Source organism: Macaca thibetana, chromosome 4 (assembly GCF_024542745.1).
Source record: "Macaca thibetana thibetana isolate TM-01 chromosome 4, ASM2454274v1, whole genome shotgun sequence".
Taxonomy (NCBI): domain Eukaryota; kingdom Metazoa; phylum Chordata; class Mammalia; order Primates; family Cercopithecidae; genus Macaca; species Macaca thibetana.
Window position 1 is genome coordinate 23,202,495 of NC_065581.1, and position 22,808 is coordinate 23,225,302.

Genomic DNA, 22,808 nt, shown 5'->3' on the forward strand with positions numbered 1-22,808 from the left:
TTATTTTATGACCTTTAAGTAGTATTGGTACTAACAGAGATACTCCACAGTTACAGATGATGCACTGAATTGAACTGATACCTTAAACTTTGCTAAATATTACAATATACTTTTAAACAGAAATCAGACATAGTTTTGGTTCTCAAGGTGCTTACAAAATAGCTAATGTATAAAAAAGGCAGATTCTTTTATTCATCCATTCTGAAAAATATAATCAGGAATTGCATTTATGATTTGTAAGAAAGCACTCATTTGAATTCTGAATGAATTCTTGGGTTACACTGTATTGGAGAAGTGTGGATCTGGGATATCCATGTCAAGAAGAAAATTCTTAGATATTTTTAAACAGGCAAAATATTATCATGATAACCATAATGTTAAAGCATTCACCTTCCAACAAACAAGTTCTTCCTCTTTAACTGTATGTGCAAATTTTGGAAATAAAGTGGTGCCTAAGAAGTCAATTAATTTATCTGCAAACAAAAAAAAGAGAGGAAGAAAGAGAGGGAAAGGTAGGGAAGAAAGGAAGGAAGTAGGGAAGGTCGTCAGGAAGGAGGAAAAATGGAAGGAAGGAAAGCAAGGAAGGGAGAGAGAGAAAGAGAAATACATGTCTGAGATAACACATAGCTGGGGAGAATGCATAAATTACTAGAAATGGCCATATTCCAAGACAGGAAACATCTGATTAACTTACCAGATGCACTGCTTTGATTACGTGCTTTATGTGCTAATCTGGATAAATTCTTTCTCTCTCTTTTACCTACACCTACTTGACTGAGACTGGATAAATACTTGATCAATATTTATAGACTACAGTGTTGACCCCCTCCTTCTGATTTTGCTTGCTATCTTTTTGCACTAGCATATTTCCTAGCAAGTCACATTTTTCCATTTATAGATTATTTCCATGAAGTGCAATGGTTGTAACTCTCCTAATGATAAATATTGTGGTGCCTCGATCTTTTCAAATAAACAGTTTCAAATTGCAACACACCTCTTAACTTCTACATGTGTATTAACTTCTATAGCCATCATCAATACATCATTATTGGATGAAAACAGACCAGTTGGATGTTGTCTCTTTTCTTCTCATCAGTTTTTGGGTGCTCTTGGATTTGTCAGCTCTCCTGAACTATTTCTGTTTTTTCCAGATTCCCTGGAATGCCAGCTGCTTACAGAAGTCTGTTGTGTTTAAGGAGAGCATAATCAAGATTTTATTGCATGTTGGTGTGGACTTTCTGTCTGCTGCTCCATTTATAAAGCCATTACGCTAGTACATTCTGTGTTTTAACCAAACATTGCCAATACTTACACAGATGTTCTATAGTTACATAGATGACCCACTACATTTAACTGATAGTTTAAGCTTCGCTAAGTATTACAATCTGCTCTTAAATGGGCAAAAGAGATAACTGAGTAACTAATAGACAGCTCTTTGGTTTGTATGATAGTAGCCCATGTTGAGAGTAGGCAAACTAACCAGCCCTTCATAGTTTATACTCAGAAGCATATGATTTCACTTCCAGTATAACTGTATGCTTTTCCTAATAATTTTTGGCTCATCTGGCTCATAATTCAATCGATATAATTTAGATAGTTGCCCCCTCCAAATCTCATGAATTGAAATCCCCAAAGTTGAAGGTGGGTGCCTGGTGGGAGGTTTTGGATCATGGGGGCAGATCCCTCAGGAATGGCTTGGGCTATCCCCTTGGTAGTAATGAGAGGTGAAGCCGGCTGGGCTTCTGGTTCAAGTGGGGACTTGGGGAACTTTTCTGTCTAGCTAAAGGATTGTAAATGCACTCTGTGTCTAGCTAAAGGTTTCTAGCTAAAGGTTTGTAAACGTACCAATCAGCACTCTGTAAAAACAGACCAATCAGCTCTCTGTAAAATGAACCAATCAGCAGGATGTGGGTGGGGCCAAATAAAGGAATAAAAGCTGGTCACCCGAGCAAGCAGCTGCAACCCACTAGCGTTCCCTTCCACGCTGTGGAAACTTTGTTCTTTTGCTCTTCACAATAAATCTTGCTGCTGCTCACTCTTTGGGTCTGTACTTCCTTTATGAGCTGTAACACTCACCACGGAGGTCTGCAGCTTCACTCCTGAAGGCAGCAAGACCACGAACCCACTGGGAGGAATTAACAATTCCGGATGCACCACCTTTAAAAGCTGTACCACGCACTGCGAAGATCTGCGGCTTCACTCCTGAAGTCAGTGAGACCACGAACCCACCAGAAGGAAGAAACTGCAGACACATCTAAACATCTGAAGGAACAAACTCCAGACACACCATCTTTAAGAACTGCAACACTCACCACAAGGGTCCGTGGCTTCATTCTTGAAGTCAGCTAGAGCAAGAACCCACTGGAAGGAACCAATTCCGGACACAGTGAGTGATCTCTCACTCTGAGTTCATGTAAGATCCTGATCATTTAAAAGTGTTTGACACCTCCTGCGCCTCTCTTTCTCCCTTGCTCCTGCTTGTGCCTTGTGATGTGCCTGCTCCCTTTTTACCTTCCACCATGAATAAAAGCTCCCTGAGGCCTCCTCAGAAGTGATCTCTCACTCTGAGTTCATGTAAGATCCTGATCATTTAAAAGTGTTTGACACCTCCTGCGCCTCTCTTTCTCCCTTGCTCCTGCTTGTGCCTTGTGATGTGCCTGCTCCCTTTTTACCTTCCACCATGAATAAAAGCTCCCTGAGGCCTCCTCAGAAGCCAAGAAAATGCCTGTGCCATGATTCCTGCAGCCTGCAGAATCGTGAACCAATTTAACCTGTTTTCCTTATAAATTACCCAGGCTCAGGTATTTCTTTCTAGCAATGCAAGAGTGGTCTAAAACAACGAAAGAGTTTAGAACAGTAAGTAACGTAAAAGCCACTAAAAAATTTAGTGGTTGACCAGTTAGATGTGTTCATTTTTTAGAAAGTTCTGCCTTCACTGAGATAATACATGGAAAGAATGCAGTATTCAATATTTATGCTCACTTCTGATAATTATTGTGTAGTCATATATAGTTCTATAGTAATCCCAAAGTGAGGCGCTAAGCAATGAGACACAGGGTCTTCACATATGTAAATCCTGGTTTAAGCTGGGGTACTAGAATTGCTTATATATATCACATGTAGGCAGAGGAAGCTCCTGGATATTGTAAAATGTAAATCCTCTCTTAAGAAAACAACTGACATGAAGCTTTTGTATCTGTGGATCATGCTGTCAAGATTTTAGTGTTCTAATAACCCAATTCTAATAAGTTCTTATGATTTATTCAATAAGGACTAATTTTTTTAATATAATCACTACCTTCATGGCTAATACAGTAGAATAAGTATCCCAGTTAATTATACAATTCTACATAGAGATATTATTTAGCTCTCATCTTTGAATAACCAAAAAGAATTTCTTTTTAAATCACAATTCCTTCTTAAAGAGATCACTTGTTATAAAAATTATTTTTATTTTGTAGGCTGAAAAATCTCTCTTTAAAATTTGCCAGAAAAATATGTATAGTCTCTCTTCAAGTAGGTAAGAGTCATTTTAATTATCAAGAATAGTCACACAGTTTTTTGTTTTGTTTTGTTTTTTAAAGGAATAGTCATACAGATAAAGTAACAGCTATGGATTCCATTTTGTCCACGGAATTATGTCATGGATGCAGATTAGGAATTTAATGTTGAATTATTCTGTATTAGTATCACTCCACTTTATTTCCCTGAGAATATCTATATATAATCTTATTTTTCTTTTAAGATGGTGCACTTTTATGATTGTTCAAAGCAGTTAAGTGCCCTGCTGTGCTTATTTCTTAGCTAATTTTGAACATATCTACTAAAATAAATAAAAATATGTATTTTTGCATTGATTTATCTGACAGGAATGAGATCATGACACATAAATATTGTTAGGGTGAGATGCATGTTTGGGCCATGGGCCAATAAGTTATTTAGCCTATAATTTATATAACTTGGAGTGTTGGTGCCACATGAAAAAGTAAAGTAATTGTGAAACTTTTGTGATTGGGATTTATGTGGTTTTGTTGTTGTTGTTACTGTTGTCGTTATTCTACCTTCTCTTTTTCCCAGGACCATACGCCTAACATGCTATCTGGACTAATTTTTATTTATTCATTTAGTCAATCAACATCTAATGTGCTCCACTATGTTAAAGCACTATAGGAAGCATCAGAAACCTCGATTGGTAAATTCTGTAGAAATGTTTGGAAATTAATAGATGATTGAAAAATAACTTCAGTAAGTTAAACCATTAAATTGTTTTTGTTTGTAATCGGTGGGAGAGAAGCTCTTTGGAGTTATGCTTAAGGATTTCTGCTCTCTGCTATGTAAGAGATGAAGAATGGATCAGCCATGGAATCTTCTCTGGCTCTGTGCTGCTTTAATTCATCAATATGTGTACTGTTAGGAGTGTTTTAATTTTTAAAAAATTATTTGATATATAAAACATACAGAAGAATATGTAAGTATATGAGCTATGATGCATTAAACAGTGCCTATAACAACTGTAAATCTACCTACAAACCTGCCACCAGATTTGTAATTAGAACATTATTTGTACATAGAACTGTTCTCAACATTACATGTTGTTTTATATTCCATAGTTTATGTAACTAATTCCTTGTTGACACACAGGTAAGGTAGTTTCTGACCTTTGCCACTTTACACCAAATAATAATATTCATTTATTTTTAAATTCCTATTACTTTTTTTGACTAAACAGTTTAATTTTATCTTTATAAAGTTGTTAAGAAATAAAACATGAGAAACAAGATTAAATCAAGTTTAGTAATACAAGAGTTCAACTTTTCCATAGCTTATTTAAATTTCCATATGCAAGATCTATGGATGACTGACAGAATATGTTTGAAATCTCCAACTATTGTGGTGGGGTTTTAAATTGATCTGTATAATTCTATGAAATTTTTATTTATGAATTTGAAAGCCATTTTTAGGTGTATATATGTGTGTATATATATATATTTGGACCTATGGAGTATTTTGTCATTAGTTGGTGACTCTATCCTAAGAAAAATTTTGTTTTAAAGTCTATATTTTCTGATATAAATCAGGTTCTCCTGACTTTTCTTTTGACTAGGATTTATTTACATATTTATATGTGTATATTTGTATATATATTATATATTTCATATTGTTTAACAATCATACTTTTATGTTTTAAATGTATCTCTTATAAATAACATAGAGCAGAATTCATTAATCTAATCTCAATCTTGAAATAATTATATATGATTATTCAAAAATTTAACTAGTCTTAATTAACTGTTTTTGTGTCTTTCTTCTGGTCTGCTTTTCTTGTTTTTCTCTCTCTCCTGCATTTTTTAAATTGACTTTATGGTTATTTACCTCTTTCCAGGTTTGATTCCTTTTCCTCCCTGTACTCCACTAATACATCAGATAAGCATTCTATTTTTTAGTCTTTTCTATTTGTTCTTGAAAACTTGCTCTATTTCCTAAGCTATACGTACTAACTAGCACCTACAATTAATCTAATCTCAAACACCTCACCCCATCACCCCACCATAAATAAATATAAAAATTTTCTAACATTTACGCTCATCACCTCTCAATTTACAAGCCATTTTCATCTAGGTTAATGTTCTCATTTTGGTGGGAGTCCAACCTAACCATTTTACAGTTACTTTTTGTTTAGTTTAACACACATTTCTAATTTATTTGCTGATTATTTCTTCTTTTATTCCTTTTGCCTTGGCCAGTGTTTCATTTTTGTTAATGCACTTTATTTAAAAGCAATTTTTGTAAAAACACTTTGGTCATAATAAACTCTCAGTTTTGGATTTACCTTAGAATGTCTTTTATTTGTTGTTATCTTGCTTTAAAGACAGTACACAATGTATTCCTGTTTGTCCACACAGAGTCTATATTAAATTCACTCATCTGTTTAGTATTAGTGAAGTCGCTCTGGGATTTTGTTTTCACTGTCCTTTCTGCTAGCTGCTTATAAATTCTCCATATGAAACTTGTATGCATTTTGAATATTGTAAGATTTCAGAAAACTGTATCTTTACTGTAGCGTATGTTCCCTTGCTACAGAATATATGGTTCATAAAATAGGGAGGTAATTTTGGAAGTCAATTCTTATTTTTAAATAAAACAAGTGTTTAATTCCATGACAATCTAATAGGAATGTATAGATGTTGTATGTAACTTATTCTCTTATAATATTTACTATTTTGTCATCTTATTCAAAGAATATTAACTGACCAAATGACGTATAGCATGAGAGGTATAGCTCTTGGTCTATATAGGCACTAAAATTTTGAGAGTTCACCATAAAACAATTAAGAATCATTTTGAGACTAGAATGAATAATCTGTTATAACTATTAATAATAGAAACAGGTGTCTGCTAAGAATTGATCAGCATGAAGATTCTTTCCTTCCTGAGTCTAGAACCACTTGAAATTTTTTTTCACAGAATTTTTTTTATTCTTAGGTTTAAGTGAGACTAACATTTTTACTATAGATTTGTGATCAAGAGAATTTTTGTACCCTCCTTACCAAGCCCAAATCTTCAGTCAAACCAAACCAAGAAAACTTTGGGCCAGACGTGGTGGCTCATGCCTGTAATCCCAGCACTTTGGGAGACTGAGGCGGGTGGATCACGAGGTCAGGAGATCGAGACCATCCTGACTAACATGGTGAAACCCCGTTTCTACTAGAAATACAAAAAAAAAAAAAAATTAACCGGGCATGGTGGCAGGCGCCTGTAGTTCCAGCTACTCAGGAGGCTAAGGCAGGAGAATGGTGTGAACCTGGGAGGCAGAGCTTGCAGTGAGTCGAGATTGGGCCACTGCACTCCAGCCTGGGTGACAGAGCGAGACTCCATCTCAAAAACAAAACAACAACAACAACAAAAAACTTTGAACCAAACGAAGAGTTCTGTCTTTTAATTTTATTTCTGTAATGAAAAGAGAGCCCCCATCATCCTATCTCTCATAATAAAAGGTGCAAAGCTGGAAGAGATGTTAAAAATCATCTAGTCTAAATCCCTCATTCTTCTGGGAGGACAATCAGCCCACATGGTGATATGAATGAGGGACAGGAGGTGAAGTCCAACTAACTTGTTGGTGGGCCAAGAACAGAGCCCATTCCTGTTATGACACAAGCCTGCTTCTATTCTCCCAGGAGCCATGGAGCAACCAGTAGTCTTGACTTATTAGTGGATGAAAAATAGCTAACATTTACCATGTTCTTGAATTCTCAGAATACTCAGATGAGATACATACTATTATTATTCTGATTCTGCAGATAGGCAAATTGAGGCACAGAAGGGTTAACTCACACAATGCTACAACAGTTTGTGAGTGGCATGACAACAAACCCATTAGTCAGATCAGGAAACTGAGCTCTCCGTTAAGCCCTAATACTGCCACTGTGTGCAGTATTTGATACAACCGGAGGTACTTTTGAAGACAAAGTTTTGGTTTGTAAATTAAATGAGTACTGATTTTGTCATAAAGTTTTCTCCTTCCAGTTACTAACGAATAAGCATGACAGAAATAAAAGCAAGCTTTAGACCTCCCTCTGTTTTGGAAAGGTTCTAAAGAAGAATTAAGTAGATGAAAGTTGAGATTTCATCCAGTTGGCTGGATTGAGAAAAACCTAACTGCTTGACAATATAGCCCACGGATGAGAGTCAGCTGGAAATGCACAAATGTGGGCCAAAAAATAATGATAGAAAAGAATAAGAAAAAAAGGAAAATTCTCCACACAAAAGCCCTGGGGTTGGGGGTCGAGAGACAAATGCCCTCTCTGTGGATATCTTTGACTTTGAGACATGACTCTACTCCCTGGAATAGAATCTAATCCCATAAGGAAAGTTTATTCATATTTGCTTTCAATTCACTAAAAACAGGTGCCACAAGTTTCAGTGAGTTTTAAAAATTACATTTAAAAATTGCATTCTTACCGAAGAACATGTTAAGATATATTGGTGAATCTGAGAGATAATTATTATTAGTAGTAGTAGTATTTTTTTTTGAGACAGTCTCTGTCTGTCACTCAGGCTGGAGTATAGTGGCGTGATCCTAGCTCACTGCAACCTCCAGCTCCTGGGTTCAGGCAATTCTTCTGCCTCAGCCTCCCAGGTGACTGGGATTACAGGCACATGCCACCATGCCTAATTTTTGTAGTTTTAGTAGAGACGGGATTTTGCCATGTTGGCCAGGCTGGTCTCCAACTCCTGGCCTCAAGTGATCCACCCACCTCAGCCTCTCAAAGTCCTGGGATTACAGGCATGAGCCACCACACCCGGGCCAAGAGATGAATCTTAAATCAATTTTCACTACATTTGCAATAGGCATACTGCAAATTCACTACATTTCAACAAAGTGCTTAAGAGAAATTACTAAATTTTGCGTAAAACAAGAAAATTCTACCATTATTTCCGCCCAGACTACTCCTGTCGGCAAATTAGGGTATAGTAAAATCAAGGTGTTTGACTTGAGCAGGGGTCTCAAACTTGGGGCCCAAATCAAATCCACCCACAAAGATGCTTATTAGGTCAGCAAGAGTTTCTGTTGTTGTTGCTGGTGGTGTTCTGTTTCAGTTCAGTTTGATTTGTCCTTAGGCAGACTGGATGTTTCAGTTGACTATAGGCACTACCACTGTCAAGCGCTTTGTATTTTCTGCCACTCGGGCCCCTAATGATACCTGGATTTCCTACCCTCTGGCTAGCTGTGGGATCTGGTCAAAAGAATGATGATAACGGCACTGTAACTCTATAAAATGTATAGAAGAAACCCACCCAATTAAATTTAACCACCACAATGAAGGAGGTAGATGAAATCATTGGCTCCAGTTATTCATCCCTCCCAGTAAACATGTCCTCCTCCAGGAAATGCTGACCTCCCTCTGTGAGTGGAGTGTACTTCTCTGCCTCCTGTGTTTGGTTTGGGCACATAATTTGCTGTCATTAATAGCATGAGGCAGTCCTGATGGGCTGCGGATTCTAAGCCTAAGCCTCAAGCAGCTTTGCAAGATTTTCTTGCTCTCTTGTACCTAAGATATCACTATGAATCACTATGATAAAATGATAATGTTAGTGAGCTGATCATTAGTGTCAGGAGGAGGTAGTATACAAATTGTACATGTGTACATGTAGATTTTTTTTTAAAGTTCACATGTTCAAATTCACTAGAAAACATTGCAAACAAAATTTCCAAAAGGAAATACTTGGCATATAATATTCGAAATTTAAAAATACTGTATGCCCAGTGTAGTTAGGTTTTGGAGGGAAAGGTAAAGGTACAGTGCTAATATACATTTTTGTAGGAGTCTAGATTGCCTTCACTTTTCTGGGAAACAATTTGAATACAGTATCAAAAGCCTTAAAAATATTCATAAGAGCCGGGCACAGTGGCCTATGCCTGTAATCCCAGCACTTTGGGAGGCCAAGGCGGGTGGATCACAAGTTCAGGAGTTCAAAACCAGCCTGGCCAAGATGGTGAAACCCCGTCTCTACTAAAATTACAAAAATCAGCTGGGCGCAGTGGTGCACACCTGTAATCCCAGCTACTTGGGAGGCTGAGACAGCAAATTGCTTGAACCCAGGAGGCAGAGTTTGCAATGAGCCGAGATCGCGCCACTGCACTCCAGCCTAGGTGACAGAGTGAGACTCCATCTCAAAAAAAAAAAAAAAAAAAAAAATATATATATATATACACACACACACACACACACACACACATATATAAGATTTTTTGCCCAACAATTCTACATGGAGAAATATTTCCCAAAAATATGACTGCACAGAACCCACAGCACACAAAGCTTTATTATAGCTTTGTTTATAATAGCAAAACATTAAAAACAGCAATAGAAAATTGATTTTTAAGCGATGAGCTAAAAACATAATTGAATTTTATAAAATTATTAGGAATACTTTTTATAGAGGTACATGTACTGACTTAAAAAGAAGTAGTTAGAAATAAGTAGTTAAACACAAGAAAAGGAAAGTTACAAAATAACACCTGGAGTATGATCTTACTTTTGGGCAAAAGTGTTAAAATACATTATAAAAGTTAGAAATCTATACTGCAAAATGTAAAACAGGTGATATACATTTTATTTATGCTTACCTGTAGTTTCTAATTTGTGTGTGTTGCTTATATAATTAAAAATTCAATAATAAAAGCATTAAACAGATAATTCAATATTTTAGCATACTCATGGTACAGAATAGCCTCCTTTATAGCTATAAGTTGAATCATGGATTTTGTTTCTAAACTTTTCCCCTATCTCCAGACTCTCTCCTGGTGACTACGCACTCCTGATCCTACTGCTGCTTTATATTTGACCTCAATAGTCATGAGTTCCTTGGCTCTTGGTTTCCCTGACAGTGTCACTGCCAAAACATAAGAAGATAGAAAAGGTAATGTGAATTTTATAAATTTAACATTATAATCACAATAAAAGTTTCACTTCTCATTTTTGTCTAAATGCTCATATACAAACTTTTCTAATTTATTCATATTATTCTTGCCATAATTTCAAAGAGATTATGAGAAGCCTTGGAATGATCATGAATGTAACAATCCAGTAAGTCCTCAATGTCATAGACAGGTTATTGAAAACTGCAACTTTAAATGACACAACATAAAACAGAGTGAATTTTACTATAGGCTAATTGATATAAATAAGAGTTAGGTTCCTATGGCAGATTTCTGGTCATTTTTAAAGACCCAGAACACTTTTAATATTAAACATTGAGGTATGAGCTATACATACATTTAATGAAGATGACTAAAAACAAGTAAGATAATGATTTCCCTAGTTTGTAATTAGTGGTGAATCAGTTAGTTACTGCAGTCATAGTCCTGTGGATTAAGTCACGGAATTAATGTTTGCAAAGTAAAAGCTGTAAGGTGTACCACCTACCACTAGGCAGTTAAAAAACAGTCACAAATATTGTAGGATTGCTGAGTGCTAATGTACTACATCATTTTGCCTTTGTACGATTATTATATACTTCATGAATTTTTATTTCACAAATGATTTGTCTTCATTCACTCATTCATTCATTTTCCAAGGGCTTATTACAATTTAAGGTTGCGGGTGACAGGAGCCTTTCCCCACAGCTCAGGAGCGGGGCAGGAACCAGCACTGGCCAGGCTGTCATCCCATGGCAGGGCACACTCATACACCCCTGCACTCACTCACACTGGGACCCTCTAGACATGCCAGTTCCCCTAACATGCATAACTTTGGGATGTGGGAGGAAACCGCAGGAACCAGAGAAACCTACTTAGACATGCAAACTCCACACTGATGGACAATGGCCCAGGCCGGAAATAAATACTTTTCTCATCAACGATATAAGGAAACTACATTGGACAAAAAGACGTTATTTGAGGATCTGCAGTAAACAATTGACAGTTGTAATCACTATGATACAGCTCATACTTCTTATTGCCTATTGTTATCATTAAGAGATGAAAGTAGTCAATCTGACTTTGCTAATGATCTTGAACATAAAGAAGTTAATTTCACAATTATATTTGAAAACAATCACAAATCTGATGGGATCACTGAGTATAGCTTTTGTAGCACATCATTTAGATGCATCTGGTCAGAAGTTTTTTAGCCTTATCCACCCCACCATTGCAAAGAATGTTAAGTTAGAGCACAAGAGCAAATCAAACCTGAGTTCAGTAATTTTCTCACTGTTCTTCCCTGCTGGGAAGTGCAATCAATGTCCAATCTGCTGCCATAACTACATCTGTAGCCAATTCGGCTCAGTGCCTTGATAAATATAGAATTTTACTTTATTTTGATTAGGTTTTTTTTGTAATTATCTTTTGGTTAGAACTCCATCAGTTTCTCATCTTTTCTTTAAAAGTGTTCATATTTTCTTACATTGCCCAGCCAACAAATGGACTTCTTTTAACAGAAACTCTGAGTCATTGAGCTTAGAAACAGTTTCCCTTCTGCTAGTTTAAGGAATCAAAGTACAAATTGAATGTGGGGTTTATTTGATGACTTTAGCTTGGTTTTATTTTTTGATTAGTTCTCAGTTAAATACACTTCAAATATAGAAAATAACTCCAAAGAACCTAGAAAATGATTTCTGAGTCTCCTTAGAAATATCATTATTTCCCTTTTTTAGCCACCAAAACAAATATAAATAAAAGTCTATGATACATAGGAATAAGTACATTTAGGGGACTCAGATAGATTTTCTATACGAATTAATAATGTAGATGTAGGCATTTACCTAAGAAGTATTACTGAAAACTTCAATGTTTATTTATAGGAATATAAGTTTAAGAGAACAGCATGCAAGTATTTAGTATATTTTTAAGAATTGTTGGGAAGTATAAATCAGATCATCAGATCATTTAAGAAGGTATTAGATATAACTAGACTTCAATGGATTCAATGTATTTTTCCAGTCCAGAAAGGGACTTTTTTCTTTCAAACTAGAATTGTTATTGTGCATCAGATGATTTTATTTTGCCAATAAAATGCCATTATTTTACTCATTCTAGTCATATGACCATCACCACTTAACTAGCTAGGTGACTTTTGAGTTATTGACATCTACAATTCTATGCTTCCAACATGAAAGAGGTTAAATATAACTTCATTTATTCGTTCATCCAGATATTTATTTATTCCTCCCTTCATTCAACAGCTATGTGAGAACCTAGTTCATGACAGGTCCTGAAAATATAAAAAGGAACAAGACAGACAACCAATTGTTGCCTTCCTGCCTTGTCTGCCTTCAGAAAACTTAACTACTGGTGGGGAAATACAATCCTGAGAACAACTGTAAAACAGTGAAATGGTAGGAGTGAAACATAGTGCCATGGGAGCACCGAGGAGGGGCAACTGACCCAAACCGTCCATGGACGTCTTCCCAGAGAGGCTTTATTTACGACTTGAAGTATTAGTTATGAGACATAAATAGGAACTCTTATGAACACTTCTAATAGCTCTTCTGAAATTATTATCTCTGTATGGACCAGGACAAGCTGAGTGAACAGGATCATACAGTAAAAGAGATGTGAACTATGTTTGCAGAAGTGGCTAAAATTAATCTGAAGTACTGCTAAGGGGAAAGGTAATGTCGGTAATACACATCAATTCCTTCTACCTTTTCTCTTCTTCAGTCTATACCTTTAGACTATATTTGACCCTAGGGGTTTATGTCTGAACCTAAAAATACATTCTTTGAGATTAGTAGAAGACCAAAGTTGACAGTTTTCTAGGAGGTAAACTGATAATATTCAACATGTTTATACATATGATCCCATACATCCCTTCTAAGAGTTAATCCTTAACAGGTACTCATACATATAAACAGTAATTTCCACTCAATAATACTTATTGTAATAGCAAGTTTAGGTAGAAAACTTAACAATGGGAGAATAAGAATGAGTATTCAGGATTGATATGGTTTTGCTTGGTGTCCCTATGCGAATCTCATCTTGAATTGTAACTCCCACATGTTGAGGGAAAGAGGTGACTGGAACATAGAGGTGATTTCCCTCATACTGTTTTCATTATAGTGAGTAAGTTCTCACACGATCTGATGGCGTTGTAAGGCAGTTTTCCCCCCTCTTGCTCGCTCTCTCATCTGCTGCTATGTAAGATGTGTCTGCTTCCCCTTCTGCTATAATGGTAAGTTTCCTGAGGCCTCCCCAGTCATGCGGGAGTCAATTAAACTTCTTTTCTTTATAAATTACATAGTCTCAGGTACTTCTTTATAGCAGTGTGAAAATTAATCCAAGGATACACAGCGTTAAAAAATTTTATGCTCAGTAAAAAAATAATAGTGAAAAAATGTACTCCATATATTCTTTTGCAGGATACAAAATAGAATAACATAAAGCTTTTCTACATTGAGTTTGTATTACTTTAATACTAAAAATCCTCTTTTTGTGTTCTATTTTATTTCATTTTCAAACACATATGCAACATTTGCACCAGGCTATTCTCTATATTTGGGGGCTCAATCCACCTCCCTAGTATTCTAATCTATCAAAGTACTTTATGGTATATTATTAAGTCTACCTCATGAGACTGAGAAAAAATGAGCTAAAGTGGTAGCTCCTAAACTGGCAGAAATCTATAGAATTAGAAAAAAGTTAATATTTACTGAGTATTCCCTGGAAGATACAATGTTCAGCAATTTACATCTATTACCTTGTTTAATCCTTTGCAAAATCAATCACAGGTCCATGAGCAAGGTGATATGAGTTCTCTTTTTCTGTCGAACAAGCTCAGGTTCAAAGATGTCAAGTGACTTTTCCAAGGTCAGGCAGCATGTCTGCGCCAGGGCTGGAGTTTAAAACCAGGGTGTGTGAATCTGCAACCTGAGCTGTTATAAAGCAAGCATTATGATGCTACCCATCTTCATTATGAAGAAACTGAAGTTATTCATCAGGAAGAAACTAAGCGATCACATCTAACACATAATCTAATCAAGCTGCTGCTGATTTTCAAATCTATGTGTTCTGATGATAAATTGTACGTGCTTTTCCACAACATTATATCTATATGCTTGAGATACAAAGTCCTTTCAGTTACTCGCAATGACGCATATAGATGGGTTTTCAAAAATAAGTAAAGTGCAAGGGAGAGCCTAAAAGAAACAATGTTCTGATGATTTCCCCATCATCTTCCTAATTCCTTACTTCTACAAGTAAATATGCTCTGTGACTGGTTAGGCCTGAGACTCTAAGGCCTGATTTCAACAATTTGGGCTTAATGCAAGTCCTTTCTTTATTTCCTCTTTATACCCTTATCTGCTGTGCCATCTTCACACTACAGGGTGATGCCATGTTGGGCTCCAGATCTTCCTCACTCTCAAAATCCTTGAGATTTGAGAATCTCAAATTGGTCAAACGTGAGCAATTTAAAAACATGTATCTGGCCTGATTTGATAACAAGCAAGACAAATGGATTTTTAAACGAATAAAAAACGTACAAAAATCCCAAATAGCATCTTATCTAGTTAATTAGAATGGCAATTGTAACAACAAAAACATTACCTGTCAATGTCTCAATGATCTTCTTCCTCAGTTCACCTGGAAAACAAAGCTTTCACATAAAAAGGTGACAACAACATACTATAACTGGTAAATAAAAATAATGGCTTTCTTCCACTTCGGCTGAAATGGGGCCATCCACAACTATATCATCACTCAGGTGGAAACCAGTCATGGTTCAGCCTGCATTAGTGTCATGATATTATGATTGTGATTCACTCGATGGCTTGCTGCAGATAGCTAGTCCTATAAATAAGCCCCCTCATTTAGAATGCCACAGAAAGTGCTCAGACAACTGGCAGAGGCAACATAAATATTGATCATCAGCGTAATAATTGTAATTTATATTGGCATAAAATCTACCTCCTTAGGACCCATTTAAATAGCTCTGAGTATTTCTCTCTAATTTGTCCTAATTCAAATATAGATGTGACAGGTGTATATGAAAAATAAATTAAAAGTATAAACACAATTTCTGTTTGAGGAGGAAGATGATATCTCACTTTTTAGGGAACAAGCTGATTTTACAGTACTTTATAAAACTACTTGTCAGTATTTATAATGCTGCAGTATGCACCATGATAGTATCAAATTATTTTCATTTTCTCATTCAAGCATGTATGGTTATTATTCTTTTTGATTTCACTCTGTTCATCTGTGGTTTGAAACTTAAATCTATTTTACTTATCAATATTGTGCCAAACAAACTTTTTCTTTCTTATGATTCACTCATCCCAAATTTCAAAACAAACTTCAAAACGGCATTTTAAAAAAGCTGTACACAGATTTCTAAACGGAGATTATGCTATATAAATGCCATACAAATATTTCTCTGTCTAGTCTCTGCCTTTGGATCTGCTCATCTACATAGCTAAAATTTATCTTTCTTTCCCAGATCATTCTCATCATAATATAAACATGCTCCAACATTCCCCATCATGAGACAAACCAACCAACCTGGTTCCTGGCATCTTCCTCCTAAACATCAATTCTCTATTCACAGACAATTTCTGAACTCATTTCTTCACCTTCTGTTCTCTCTTCCATGCATTCCCAGCTCCTCTTCCTTCTTTACCATACCAATGTTCTTTTTATGGTTATCAATGACCCCTAAAGTTAGCAATTAAAGTATACATTTCACTATAGTCACTGGACATAGCTTTCAGCAGCCTTTGCCATAGGGGCTAACCTCTAAGGCGGGGTAATGATACTACACTGGCTTCTTCGACTTCTGAGAAAACACTTTCTTGGTTTTCCTCCTACCTCTCTGGCATTTCCTTCTCCATCTCCTTAACTAATGTCTTTTCTCAAAATGTTTCTCCATTGTTGTGCTGCCCCAAGTGTGCTAACATCTCCTCTTGCCTGCTGTATCTGCATGAACTCTTAAAACATTCCATTCTGCCCCCATAGCCTCAGAAACCACCTAAAGAGGTCTCTTCCTCCTAAATCGATATTTCCAGCTCTAACCTAGTCTCTGCATTCTCGATGCGCTTGCCCAACTGTTCATATGCAACTCTACTTGGATGTCCTATAAACATCACAAACTTACTTATCATTTTCCAAGCTGAAATCTTGCATCTACCATCTCCCTAAATCTCTTCTGCCTCATTTCAGTAAGCAAAAACCATTTACTGAGTTTCCTCAAGCCAGAATTCTTCCCATGAATCTCCTTAGCAAGAGTGAAATGTATCTTCAACGTAAATCTCACGTTTTTCTACTGTTTCTTTTCCACTGTTACCATGCTAGTCCAACCCATCCCCCTCTCTTTCTGGAACTTCTGCAAATTCTACTATTGCTCATCCACTTTTAACCATAGCTTTCCCCTAATCTGTTATTCATGCAGCAACCACAGTGAGCTTTTTTAAGAACAAAATTCAGAACGTGCCATGTTCCATCTTAAATCCCTTTGATGGCTTCCCATATCCTTAAAATAAAACACAAAGTCGCAACAAGGGTCTTCAAAACCTGGCCTCTCACCTACCTTTCCTCCTCCATTTCGTACCATACTCTGCACTTTTCCTGACATCCTTTTGTGTCTGGAATAGGTTCCTTCCAGTGGGTTCTTGGTCTCACTGACTTCAAGAATGAAGCCGGGGACACTCGCGGTGACTGTTACAGCTCTTAAAGATGCTGTGTCCAGAGTTTTTTCCTTCAGATGTTCAGATGGGTCCGGAGTTTCTTCCTTCCGGTGGGTTCGTGGTCTTGCTAACTTCAAGAATGAAGCCACAGACCTTGGCAGGGAGTGTTACAGCTCATAAAGGTCATGCAGACCCAAAGAGCAAGCAGCAGCAATATTTATTGTGAAGAGCAAAAGAACAAAGCTTCCACAGCCTCAAAGGCTACCCCAGCGGGTTGCTGCTGCCAGAGCGGGGGTGGGGGTTGGGGGGGGCAGTTTTCATTTCCTTATTTGGCCCTGCCCACATCCTGCTGATTGGTCCATTTTACAGAGCGCTGATTGGTCCATTTTACAGAGCGCTGATTGGTCCATTTTACAGAGCACTGATTGGTCCATTTTACAGAGTGCTGATTGTCCGTTTTACAGAGTGTTAACTGGTGCATTTACAGTACTTTAGCTAGACACAGAGTGCTGATTGGTGCACGTACAATTCTTTAGCTAGACAGAAAAGTTCTCCAAGTCCCCACCAATCCAAAAGCTCAGTCAGCTTCCCCTCTCACTTTTACACGAACTTCCTTTCTGTAACTGAGTCTGCCAAGACCTTTTCTGCTGAGGGGTGTGCTGCTGGGAACACCCTTCCCATGGAACTTTGCCTTCTTGTTGCAGATTACAAGTGACCTCCTTACAGATGATGTCAATCACTAAGATGCCTAAAATACTCCATCTGCAAAACTCACCCACCCACCCAACTAGTCTCTAACATGTATTTCTGTTTATTTCCTTCGTATTACATCTTTTCTGTTCTGTAATTATCTATGTTTATGTGTTTAATTTTGTATTAATCTTTACATACATAAATTAAACATATTAATTTATGGTGCATATTATGACCTCTGCCAGAGCAGGGACCTTGTCTGTCTTTTAACATTTTTTTCCCTACCACCTAAAAAAGTGCCTGGCACAGAGTAGATGCTCAATAAATATTCATTGAATGAACAATAAGGTTAATCTTATCACATTTTACTTAATCTTAATCTGTCCACTCACAAGTATTAAAGGAAAACTTATATGCAGTAGTTGGTAGGGAACTAACGGCAATGTATTAATCAGCTTCTAGAACAGGAGTCAGCAAACTCCAGCCGACAGGCCAAATCCTGCCTGTTGTCTGTTTTTGTAAATGAAGTTTTATTGGAACACAGCCATGACTATTCGTTGACAAATTGTATCTGGCTGTTTGGGGGCTCCAAAGCCATTGTTAAGTGGTTGCAATAGAGACTGTCCTAGCTTTTGAAGTCTACAATATTGACTTTCTGAAGATCCTTTACAGAAAAAAATGTATTGACTTGTTCTCTAGGAGATCCTAGTGTGGTAATTGCTTCAATAGGAAATCTTCTTTAGTTGCGTTTTCAAATCTAAAAGTTACACAAATATTTGAAGGACAGTCTAGTATATCCCACACAAAATCAAGATCAGTGTCTGTTCTCCATCTTGACCTCTCCATATTTACAGTGCTGAGTCCACAATCAGAAGATTCAGGTTTAGTTGAGACTCAACCATTAACATTTTAACCTTCAGCAAGTCCTTAAAATTTTTCAATTTCATTTTCATTATCTGTGAGATGAGAATAATAATATTTGCTTTAACTAATTGACCAAATTCTTGTTAGGAGAGGGTCAAGTGTTACACACTTGTGGCAACATTTTGGTTTTGACTCCATCAACAAAACTTTCTGAGGGCTTCTTAAGTAATACCACTCTTCTAAATTTTCCCTTTTACTCTGTTTTTCTTCTGGCAAAGGCTATTTAGGAGAAAGGTTATAAGCATGGATTCTGGAATTAGAATGTCTGTATTTAAATTGCAACTCTAGCATATTAGAGTTTTTGACCTTGATACATAACCTCTTCAAGTCTCAGATCCTTATTAGTAATAGATTTACCGTTATGATAAACCATAGCCAGGCCTTCTTTACTAAATCTCCAAGTAAACTCAATAATATACTGAAAACTAAAGCACTGAAGTACCTAAATTATGTAACATAAACTTTTGGGCTCATTCTATTTTACAGGAGATGACATAACAGTGTGAAAAATCTTTTTTGATCTTAAAAATATACTTCTAGGTTTAAACTCTATAATTTTGCTTCACATTTAAAAATTTTATTCTGTGGCTGGGCGCGGGGGCTCACACCTGTAATCATAGCACTTTGGGAGGCTGAGGCGGGTGATTACCTGAGGTCAGGAGTTTGAGGCCAGCCTGACCAACATGGTGAAACCCCACCTCTATTGAAAATACAAAAAGTAGCTGGGCGAGATGGCAGGCACCTGTAATCCCAGCTACTCAGGAGGCTGAGGCTGGAGAATCACTTGAACCTGGGATGTGGAGGTTGCAGTGAGCGGATATTGCGCCATTGCACTCCAGCTTGGGAAACAGAGTGAGACTCTGTCTCAAAAAAAAAAAAAAAATTATTTTGCATAGCCCTACACTCACCACCACAAGTAAATAGATGGCACAGGCTTTACTGTAGAGAGCATTGAGAATACAGATGCAAAAGAGAAAAGCATGTGTTGGGAAATGTTTTCCCAATTACGTGAGTGTACTTTGTGATGGAACATGTTTTAGATTATGAAGAGCGGTACTTTAAAACATATATGTAATGCATAGTGCGTTGTAGAAAAAGATTAATTTTCTCAGATTTTTTGGTCCCAAAATGTTACTTATATGAGCCTCTTTAAAAATGCAGGACTATGTTTTAGATTTGTAATACTAACCCATACATACATGCGTACATACATCATACATACATACATAGTGCTGTGGCTGCTGAATTCCTCAGAAGACAGTTTGTGACAATGCACATCATAAGATGGTAGTGATGAAAGTTATTCAAGTTGAAAGAAACAACCCGAAACATATAGTGAGAATATTGCATGAACACAGTGGCAGAGACTAGATTAAGCAATGCATATCCAAGGAAATTTGAGGTTTCCTTTCTAAAGAAGCGGTTTAAAGAAGAGGATAGTAGGAGATACTCTTGACTGAGTAGATTGTGACCCCAAGCATAGGGCTTTGAATGCAGAGCTAAGAATTTTGGAGTAAGTGGAGAGGTATTATAGATTTATCTCATAGCTCATTATTATGACAAAGACTGTAGCATTTTAAAGCATTTTTCAGCACAGTGTGTTACCTATTTTGTTCAAAGTCATATTTGCAGCCCATGTGCTCATGGATTTTGGTTTTCTTCTTTGAGCCTAGAGGGGACTCCAGTATCATCATTTTATTGATACAGATCAGTGGTTCTTAGAATTTTCACGACCCATTTAAATTGTCATAATCTCCTTGTGCTTCAGACAGATGATAACGAAATGTGGTGGCCTAAACAGCAGAAATTGATTTTCTCACTATTCTGGAGGCGAGAAGTCTGAGATCAGGGTGTCAAGTTCTGGTGAGGATTCTCTTTCTGGCTTCTAGATGGCCACATTTTTACTGTGTCCTAATGAGGTCTTTCCTCTGTGCTTGTGAAGAGAGAGAAAGAAAGAGATCTTCTCCTCTTCTTATGAGGCCACCAATTCCAACAGATTAGGACCTTACTCTTATGACCTCATTTAACCTTAATTACTTCCTAAAAATCCTATCTCCAAATATAGTCACATTAGGACTTAGGGCTTCAACATATGGATTTGGGGCGGGGGGGCATGACAAAATTCAGTCCATTGCAACACTCTTTTGAATTACTGAGCAAGGAGCTTTTGCTTATGTGGGTTATATTCATTGATATTTATTATATTAGAAATAATATCAAAAGAATTTAAAAACACTATACTCCAATGCACATTTCATTCATTGTTGGAAAACTCCACTTTGTACTCATGGGAAAATAGAATGAAAAAGGGCAAATAGCATTTTAATATTATTATGACAATAGTTTTGACGTCACATACACCCTAAAAGGTGATTCCCATCAGTCCCCAAACTGACTTTGGAAATCATTCATATAGAAGAAAACTGAGCTACCTGAATATTTTTAAAATAAGCAATTCTTCCAAAAAGAAGTCATTGTATAAACTTCTTTTCTAGCAGCTATCTCAGAGTCTAAGGATCTCCTCTGTTTGTTCGAAGATTAGGACAATACACAATAGAAATTCAAGGGCCAGTCTGCCTTCCTGCATCCTACCACCATGTTCACACACAAACCCCAAGCAGGTATGAGCTTTCATTCTTATCTTTATGATAGCCTACTCTTCTCCTAGAACAAATGAACTTCAGGGCTGTGCTCATGGGCCAGACAAAAGACACTCAGATATTGATTTTACCAGGAATGGCAGAATGATTACGTCCTCATCTTCTCTTTGTGCAGCAAACTCTTGTCATCCTTAAAGCGCTTGGGTGCATAGGCACACACATACACATATCCCACCTCGATCTTCAGACATGGAAAGCATTTATAGAAATCATTTCCATAAGGAAACATTACTGTAATATTAAATATAAATTCTTCAAAACACCATGATTTCTATCACTCATTTTTTCTAGTACTGGCGTCAAAGTGAATTTTCTTATTAAATGTCACGGAATGTTTTACCACCAAAGATTTGGCCTTATCTTCTTACAATCATATATTATCTCTCTGTGTTTCTTTCAATATCAGCAATTAAAATACTTGGAATGGAACTTCAATCTACAATATTACTCTCTTCTTGGAAACATGGATGTTTTATACTGCAAAGTTGGTACTCCAAGCTACTGAAAAATGACTTTCATTAATTTGATATGCAGGAAAAATATATCCTGCTTTTTTACTTCATAATTTTAATTATGTTGACTTTTAAAAGAGCTACTAAAAAGAATAAAGTTTACATTCTGACAGCTAGAGTCAGAATTAATGTAAAGAACAATGCCTGAGGTGAAAGTGATTTCATTAATAAATAGAAGCTGGGTTGCAGAAGACACTAATTCTCAGTGTAAAAGAACCCCAGATATGCAACCATGAATATTTCTGTTCCCGTTTTAAAAGCAGATATTAAGATAAGTGGGCTGGCTCCCCAAACCATTTTTATAATCATGTCTTCAGTAAATACTTTTTATGAACTTTATATTTGAATATCATCAAGAAACATTTATTACTTAGAGGCAGGTATTAGGGATGGGAATTGTAGATCTTCAGTAATCTGAAGACGAACTATTTTGTTGGAAGCTAGATAGTTTTCAGTTTATTTGTCTTACTCAAGAAGGTAGGAAATATAACTGTTGTAGTCAGAGAGTGATAGTAATCTTGTCATCAAAATCACATATTTTCAACAGTTTTGAGTACATTTAATAGGATGTATATTGATTTAAGTTATTCTTGCAAAAAAGGAAGTGCTGCGTTAAGAAAATAGCTAACTTCCTTACAATCTTTTGGTTGGAGAATGGAAAACTTAAAGAGTATAATTAATATCAGTTACTTCATTTCTCTCAATCAAATCTTGCACTTTGATCTTCTGCCTAATCTGGGAAAAAATCTATTTTTTTTCTAATATCCATCCTTGTCGATAGAAAAAAAAAAATAAAACAATGAATGCACAGCTCTTTGATTCTTTTGACTCGCTTTAGAGTATTTACAAAATTATAGAAATCTCTTTTAAAAATCAAAATCACCTGGATTCCTTCCAC

General features: G+C 36.4%; 1 long non-coding RNA gene across 3 annotated transcripts in view; it reads right to left on the reverse strand.

The window, feature by feature from the left end:
* The window catches only part of LOC126953006 (uncharacterized), a 204,104-nt gene extending 186,679 nt beyond the window's left edge, over positions 1 to 17,425 (reverse strand). For 2 of the 3 annotated variants that reach the window (XR_007725100.1, XR_007725098.1), the window contains exons 1-2: positions 17,025 to 17,425; positions 15,047 to 15,082 (exon numbers count right to left, since the gene is read on the reverse strand). This is a non-coding gene — a long non-coding RNA (uncharacterized LOC126953006). Of the gene's footprint in view, positions 1 to 14,198; positions 14,372 to 15,046; positions 15,083 to 17,024 lie in introns of those variants that run through there. The other variant, XR_007725099.1, reaches the window with a different exon arrangement.
* Between the last annotated feature and the right edge of the window lie 5,383 nt (positions 17,426 to 22,808).